The sequence below is a fragment of the Hylobates moloch genome, unplaced genomic scaffold (assembly GCF_009828535.3).
Source record: "Hylobates moloch isolate HMO894 unplaced genomic scaffold, HMol_V3 SCAFFOLD_15, whole genome shotgun sequence".
NCBI lineage: Eukaryota > Metazoa > Chordata > Mammalia > Primates > Hylobatidae > Hylobates > Hylobates moloch.
In genome coordinates this window covers 64238879-64247213 of record NW_026652290.1, presented here as the reverse complement: position 1 = coordinate 64247213, position 8335 = coordinate 64238879, and the positions used below count along the sequence as shown (strand labels likewise).

Sequence of the window (8335 nt, the reverse complement as noted above, 5' to 3'; positions counted from 1 at the left end):
TTTTTAACCTTTGCCTAGATGTCAGAGGATGTATGAGAATGCCTGGGCGCTTAGGCAGAAGTTTGCTGCAGGGGCAGGGCCCTCATGGAGAACCTCTGCTATGGTAGTGCAGAAGAGAAATGTGGGATCAGAGCCCCCACACAGAGTCCCTACTGGGGGCACCACCTAGTGGAGCTATGAGAAGAGGGCCACCATCCTTCAGACCCCAGAATGATAGATGCACTAACAGCTTGCACCGTGCACCTGGAAAAGCCGCAGACACTCAATGCCAGCCCATGAAAGCAGCCAGGAGAGGGGCTATGCCTGCAAAGCCACAGGGGTGGAGCTGCCCAAGGCTATGGGAGCCCACCTCTTGCGTCAGCGTGACCTGGATAGGAGACATGGAGTCAAAGGAGATCATCTTGGAATTTTAAGATTTGACTGCCCTGCTGGATTTCAGACTTGCATGGGGCCTGTAGTCCCTCTGTTTTGACTAATTTATTCCATTCAAAATGGCTATATTTACCCAATTCGTGTACTCCCATGTATCTAGGAAATAACTAACTTGCTTTTGATTTTACAGCCTCATAGGTGGAAGGGACTTGCCTTGTCTCAGATGAGATTTTGGACTGTGGACTTTTGAGTTAATGCTGAAATGAGTTAAGACTTCAGCGACGGCCGGGCGCAGTGGCTCAAGCCTGTAATTCCAGCACTTTAGGAGGCTGAGACGGGCAGATCACGAGGTCAGGAGATCGAGACCAACCCAGCTAACACAGTGAAACCCCGTCTCTACTAAAAATACAAAAAATTAGCCAGATGTGCTGGTGGGCGCCTGTAGTCCCGGCTACTCAGGAGGCTGAGGCAGGAGAATGGCATGAACCCAGAAGGCAGAGATTGCAGTGAGCTGAGATGCGCCACTGCACTCCAGCCTGGGTGACAGAGCAAGACTCCATCTCAAAAAAAAAAAAAAAAAAAAAAAAAGACTTTAGGGGACTGTTGGGAAGGCATGATTGGTTTTGAAATATGAAGGCATGAGATTTGAGAGGGGCCAGGGGCAGAATAATATGCTTTGGCTCTCTCTCACACCCATAGCTCCCATAATTCCCACATATTGTGACAGGGACCTGGTGGGAAATAAGTGAATCATGGGGGTGGGTCTTTCTTATGCTGTTCTCATGATAGTGAATAAGTCTCACGAGATCTGATGGTTTTAAAAATGAGAGTTTCCCTGCACAAGCTCTCTCTCTCTTTGCCTGCTGCCATCCAAGTAAGATGTGACTTGCTCCTCCTTGCCTTCTGCCATGATTGTGAGGCCTCCCCAGCCATGTGTAACTATAAGTCCATTAAACCTCTTTCTTTTGTAAATTGCCCAGTCTTGGGTATGTCTTTATCAGCAGCATGAAAATGGACTAATACAGATCAGGAGTTCAAGACCATTCTGGCCAGCATGGTGAATCCCTTTCTCTCCTAAAAAACACAAAAGTTAGCCAGGCATGGTGGTGCAGGCCTGTAATCCCAGCTACTCGGGAGGTTGAGGCATGAGAATCACTTGAAACTAGGAGGCAGAGGTTGCAGTGAGCCAAGATTGTATCACTGCGCTCCAACCTGGGTGACAGAGCAAGGCTCTGCTCAAAAAATAATAATAATAATAATAAATGATTAACAAATAGTCCCCTTGCCTCTTACAAGTTAGACAGTACTGCCCAGAATGCCCTGCTGAAGAGTTGTAACAGATAACCCTGTTCCTCCTTAACCTCTCTGTGCTTCATTTGCTCACCTGTAAAATAGTGATCATAGTAGTACCTATCTTGGGGCAATGTAGAGAGGATTAAATAAACTAATTAGGAGGGCCAGGCACAGTGGCTCATGCCTATAATCCCAGCACTTTGAGAGGGTGAGGTAGGCAGATCACTTGAAGTCAGGAGTTCGAAACCAGCTTGGCCAACATGGTAAAACCCTGTCTCTACTAAAAAAAAAAAAAATTTGCCAGGCATTGTGGCAGGTGCCTGTAATCCCAGCTACTCGGTTGGCTGAAGCAGGAGAATCACTTGCACCCAGGAGGCAGAGGTTGTAGTGGACTGAGATCACACCACTGCACTCCAGCCTGGGTGACAAAGCAAGACTCTGTCTCAGAAAAAAAAAAAGAAGCCAATTAAGGTGGAAGCACTTAGAACAGTGTTTGCACATGGTAGGCCTTCAGAAGTGCCCTAGCCTGTGGCTTGCAGTTATTAGGGAGATCAGCCTTTCAGCAGGGCATGGAAGAGAAGGCTTTCTACCAATCCCACCCGCAAACCAGAAACAATTTGCCAATATGGTGGTTGCTCCTCACTATTAAAGACTGATGAAAGGGGGTGTATTAGTCTGTTCTCATGCTACTAATAAAGACATACCTGAGACTGGGTAATGTATAAAGGGAAGAGGCTTAACTGACTAACAGTTCAGGCGGCACGGAGGCTTATGCCTGTAATCCCAACACTTTGGGAAGCCCAGGCAGGTGGACTCCTGAGGTCAGGAGTTCAAGACTAGCCAGAATAATATGGTGAAACCCTGTCTCTACTAAAAATACAAAAATTAGCTGGGGGTGGTAACGGGTACCTGTAGTCCTGGCTACTCAGGAGGCTGAGACAGGAAAATTGCTTGAACCCGGGAGGTGGAGGTTGCAGTAAGCAGAGGTCACACCACTGCACTCCAGCCTGGGTGACAGAGCAAGACTCCATCTCAAAAATAATAATAATAGGCTGGGCATGATGGCTCACACCTGTAATCCCAGCACTTTGGGAGGCCGAAGTGGGTGGATCACAAGGTCAGGAGTTCGAGACCAGCCTGGCCAACATGGTGAAACCCTGTGTCTACAAAAAAAAAAAATACAAAAATTAGCCGGGTGTGGTGGCGCATGCCTGTAATCCCAGCTACTCGGGAGGCTGAGGCAGGAGAATTGCTTGAACCCGGGAGGCTGAGCCACTGCACTCCAGCCTGTGCGACAGAGCAAGACTCTGTTTCAAAAAGAAATATAATAATAATAATAATTGACTCACAGTTCAGCATGACTGGCAAGGCCTCAGGAAATTTACAGTCATGGTGGAAGGGGAAGCAAATATGTCTTTCTTCACATGGCAGCAGGAGAGAAAACAAATGCCCAGCAAAGGGGGAAGCCCCTTATAAAAACATCAGATCTCGTGAGAACTAACTCACTATGGCAAGAACAGGATGGGAGAAACCACCCCCATGATTCAATTACCTCCCAATGGGTCCCTCCCATGACTCGTGGAGATTATGGGAACTACAATTCAAAATGAGATTTGGGTGGGGACACGGCGAAACCATATCAAGGGGTATCAGAAAGAAAGTGAGCCAGAGATCACCCACTGGCCTGCAACTGCATCCATCCATGTTTTATTTGCTCTGATTTCCATCGCCTGCCTGGCCCCCGAGGCATTTGAGTTTGTGACATATGATATTTTGCTAATCATCTTAATTATGGAATTCACCACTTCAGCCAGACAGTAATGCTTTAATGGCTGAGAGAGAGCAATCCTCTCAGACGTAAAGGAATAAAAAAAAGAGTTTAGCATTTTCCATCACTGTATGATGTCACTTATTTCAAGGTTTCATATGTGGAACCTCAAGGCTAAGTGCACAGGGGGCTAGGAGTGGATTTTAGCGTTTTTCATAGGTACTTTTGTTAGAGTAGACACCAAGTCAGACATAAGCAGGGTAAGACAGGCCCCCCACACACACACACACACACCAGGAATGTCAGGCAACCATCAGGTGATGGTCAGGTGGTTGTTAAACAGTCTCTAAAATTGTTCACAGCCAGTACCAGGGAAAGGCAGTCTTCCAATAGATAAAAACACCTGAAACTGGTGATCAGCAGCTTCCCGATAAGATCTTAGGAGTTGGGCAAGTGGGCTCAAGCATGAGCACTAAGAGGCAAAATGATGGAGTTTAACAGACATGGCCACCTTCTAGGGACATTCGACTGGTAAGGAAAGAACACCTCAAGTGAGCATGCGCACAACTCCAGTAAACACACCATGCATGCTCACCTCCCAAGTGCTGGCAGGCTGCCGCACAGAAGCACAGCCCACCCCAAGGGAAGAATCGGGGAGAAGGGATGCAAGCCCCCAGAAATATGCCAGCATATAAAACCCCAAGTCAAAAGGTCAAACCACACACTTGCCTTTCAAGTTGCCTGCTTGATCCTCTTCCCAGTGTACTTTCCTTTCTTTCATTCCTGCTCTAAAGCTTTTTAATAAACTTTCACTCCTGCTCTAAAATTTGCCTCGGTCTCTCCTTCTGCCTTACACCCTTCAGTTAAATTCTTTCTTCTAAGGAGACAAGAATTGAGGTTGCTGCAGACTGGTACGGATTCGCCACTGGTAACACATTTTGGTGCTGTGTGACTCGGATACTTTCCACCACTAACATACTTCCCTTACCAGTCTAACATTCCTAGAGGAAGGTCATATAGAAGGTAATATACCAGTTAAACTCCACCACTTTGTCTCTTTTTAAAATTATTTTATTTATTTATTTATTATTTTTTTGAGACAGTGTCTTGCTCTGTTGCCCAGGCTGGAGTGCAGTGGCACAATCTCGGCTCACTGCAACCTCTACCTCCTGGGTTCAAGCAATTCCCCTGCCTCAGCCTCCTGAGTAGCTGGGATTACAGGCATGCGCCACCACACTCAGCTAATTTTTTTTTGTATTTTTAGTAGAGACGGGGTTTCACCATATTGGCCAGGCTGGTCTCGAATTCCTGACCTTGTGTTCCGCCCACCTCAGCCTCTGAAAGTGCTGGGATTACAGGTGTGAGCCACCACGTCCGGCCCATTTCGTCTCTTAATGAGCATGCTTGAGCCCAGTTGCCCAACTCCTGAGATCTTACTGGGAAGCTGCTGATCACTAGTTTCAGGTGTTTTTATCTATTGAGAGACTGCCTTTCCCTGGCTATGGCTGTGACCAATTATTATTTTAGAGAAACCATTTAATAACCACCTGACCATCACCTGATGGCTGCCTGACATTCCTAGTGGTGGTTTGAGGAAGGGAGCTCTCCTACCCTGCTCATGTCTGACTCGACACCTACAGTGACTCTTAGGGTTATCTGTTGTGCTGGATGTCTTTGGTGTGTCCACTTGATGCTCTCTCCACCTTACCCACCATGCCCTGTGCCTGGGACTACATCAGCAGCAGGCTGACTTGCTCTCTGCCTTCGAGTTGGGTTCAGTTAAAGGTGGGGGCCGCTGGTAGGAGATGGAAGAACAAAGTCAGGGTGCTTGTTTCCCATCAGGGTCACTTCAAATGTGTATACTCTGTCAGGTGACCTTGCCCACACAGCTTTCTCTGACTCTGCATTCCTGTAACCAGTTCCTCTTACGGCCTCTGTAGGCCTAGGAATGGAAACAGAACCTGCTATGACAAGTCTTGAGTGTTGCCTAATCCATTGTGGAGGTAAACCTCACAGCGATAGCTTTATAGAGTCCCCTTTTAAACTCTCCTTAAATATCTTCGTTTGGCAATGCCATCTATTTCCTAGCACTCTACCTGATGAATATATATGTGCTTTTCACGTAACTCCCTTTTGAACCTAACACCTGGGTAAAGTACAACTGTACCAAGAGCCAAGGTCAGTAAGAATAGTAGTTTCAAACTTCAGTCTGAAAACTCTCAAGTGTGCAAAAAATACAACTTCTACTTTTCTTACTTTTCTTTTTTTTTTTTTTTTTTTTTTGGAGACGGAGTCTCACTCTGTTGCCCAGGCTGGAATGCAGTGGCGCATTCTTGGCATCTTGGCTCACTGCAACCTCTGCCTCCTAGGTTCAAACAATTCTCCTGCCTCAGCCTCCCAAGTAACTGGGACTATAGGTGCACGCCACCATGCCTGGCTAATCTTTTTGTATTTTAGTAGAAACGGGGTTTCATCGTGTTGCCCAGGATGATCTCGAACTTCTGAGCTAAGGCAAACTGCCCGCTTCGGCCTCCCAAAGTGCTGGAATTACAGGCCTGAGCCACCGCGCACGGACCAACTTTTTCTACTTTTCTATAACCCAACTTAATTTCTCTTTCAGCCCCAATGCTCCAGGGTGGTAGAAACATAAGTTAAATCAGCCCAGGTTGCCCCCTGACAATTAAAATACAATGAATAGCTGGGCGCAGTGGCTCACACCTGTAAACCCAGCACTTTGGGAGGCCAAGGCAGGTGGATCACCTGAGGTCAGGAGTTCAAGACCAGCCTGACCCACATGGAGAAACCCTGTCTCTACTAAAAATACAAAATAAGCCGGGCATGGTGGCACATGCCTGTAATCCCAGCTACTTGGGAGGCTGAGGCAGAATCACTTGAACCCAGGAGGCAGAGGTTGCGGTGAGCCGAGATCGCACCATTGCACTCCAGGCTGGGCAACAAGAGCGAAACTCTGTCTCAAAATAAATAAATAAATAAAATTTAAAAAAATTAAAATAAAAAATGCAATTAATAGGCATAAGAATAGAATGGGCCAGGCACAGTGGCTCACACCTGTAATCCCAGCACTTTGAGAGACCAAGGCGGGTAGATCATGAGGTCAGGAGATCGAGACCGTCCTGGCTAACATGGTGAAATCCCATCTCTACTAAAAATACAAAAAATTAGCAGGGCGTGGTGGTGGGCGCCTGTAATCCCAGCTACTCAGAAGGCTGAGGCAGGAGAATGGCGTGAATCTGGGAGGCGGAGCTTGCAGTAAGCCGAGATTGCACAGAGTTAAGACTCCATCTCAAAAACAATAAAAAGTAAGAATAGAATGACACACTGAGAACTTAGAAGCCAAGAGGAGGGACACCTAACCCAACCTCAAGGGAGAAGAAAAAGAAATGTCAGGGAACTTCCTGGAAAGTGTGATGTGTTTGAAGATGAGACAAAACAATGAATCAAGTTAGCCAGACGAAGAAAGGAAATGGCATGCTAGCACAGGGAACAGCCTGAACAAAGGCACAGAGGCAAGAAATAGCACAACGTGTAGGAGACTTTAGCAGCACATATACTAAAATTGGAACAATACAGAGAAAATTAGCGTGGCCCCTACACAAAGATGACATGTAAATTCATGAAGCATTCCAAAGCGAACAAATAATAAAAATATTTTTTAAAAAATAAATTCAGGCCGGGTGCGGAGGCTCACACCTATAATCCCAACACTTTGGGAGGCTGAGGCGGATGGATCACCTGAAGTCGGGAGTTTAAGACCAGCCTGACCAACATGGAGAAACCTTGTCTCTACTAAAAATACAAAATTAGCGGGGAGTGGTGGCACATGCCTGTAATCCCAGCTACTTGGGAGGCTGAGGCAGGAGAATGGCTTGAACCTGGGAGGAAGAGGTTGCAGGGAGCTGAGATCGTGCCACTGCACTCCAGCCTGGGCAACAAGAGCGAAACTCCATCTCAAAAATAAATAAATAAATAATAAAATAAAATAAATTCAGGGCCAGGCACAGTGGATCACACCTGTATTTCCAGCACTTTGGGAGGCCAAGGCAGGTGGATCACTTGAGGCCAGGAGTTCGAGGGCAGCCTGGCCAACATGGTGAAACCCCACCTCTACTAAAAAATACAAAAATTAGCCAGGCGTGGTGGCGCATACCTGTAATCCCAGCTACTTAGGAGGATGAGGCAGGGAGAACTGCTTGAACCCAGGAGGCAGAGGTTGCAGTGAGTCAAGATCGTGCCACTGAACTCCAGCCTAGGCAACAGAGTGAGACATTTCTCAAAAAATAAAAATAATAAATAAATAAATAAATAAATTCAGGCTTGGCACGGCGGTTCACGCCTGTAATCCCAGCATTTGGGGAGACCGAGGTGGGAGGATCACTTGAGGTCAGGAGTTCGAGACCAGCCTGGCCAACATGGCAACACCCCATCTCCACTAAAATACAAAAATTAGCTGGGTGTGGTGGCAGGCGCCTATAATCCCAACTCCTTGGGAGGCTGAGACACAAGAATCTCTTGAACCTGGGAGGCAGAGGTTGCAGTGAGCCGAGATCATGCCACTGAACTCCAGCCTGGGCAACAGAGTGAGACTCCAACTCAAAAAAAAAAAAATTCAATGTTGTGGGAGTATAAGGTTCAAGCAGGGAGAGGTGAGAAGCAAGAACTCTGTTTATAACAGGGGAAGGACTTTGAACTCTGTCTTATAAGTCAGTGGTCTACAAGGAGGGGTACATACAACCCATGTACAGAAGAAAGTTCACTGGAATACAGGAAGAAAATGTTACAACTTCTATCTTGTGCTTTAACTTAAAAAAAATTTATGTACGTTTTGTAAGGTATTTGTCCCCTCCAAAACTTGTGTTAGGATTTGATCCCTGCTGGAGATGG

The 8335-nt window shown here is 46.6% G+C and overlaps 1 non-coding gene across 1 annotated transcript; it reads left to right on the top strand.

The window, feature by feature from the left end:
• The first annotated feature begins 6977 nt into the window (after nt 1-6977).
• Nucleotides 6978-7087, top strand: LOC116484328 (U6 spliceosomal RNA). The gene has a single exon (XR_004252510.1). It is a non-coding gene; the product is annotated as a U6 spliceosomal RNA (small nuclear RNA).
• Nucleotides 7088-8335: the final 1248 nt, after the last annotated feature.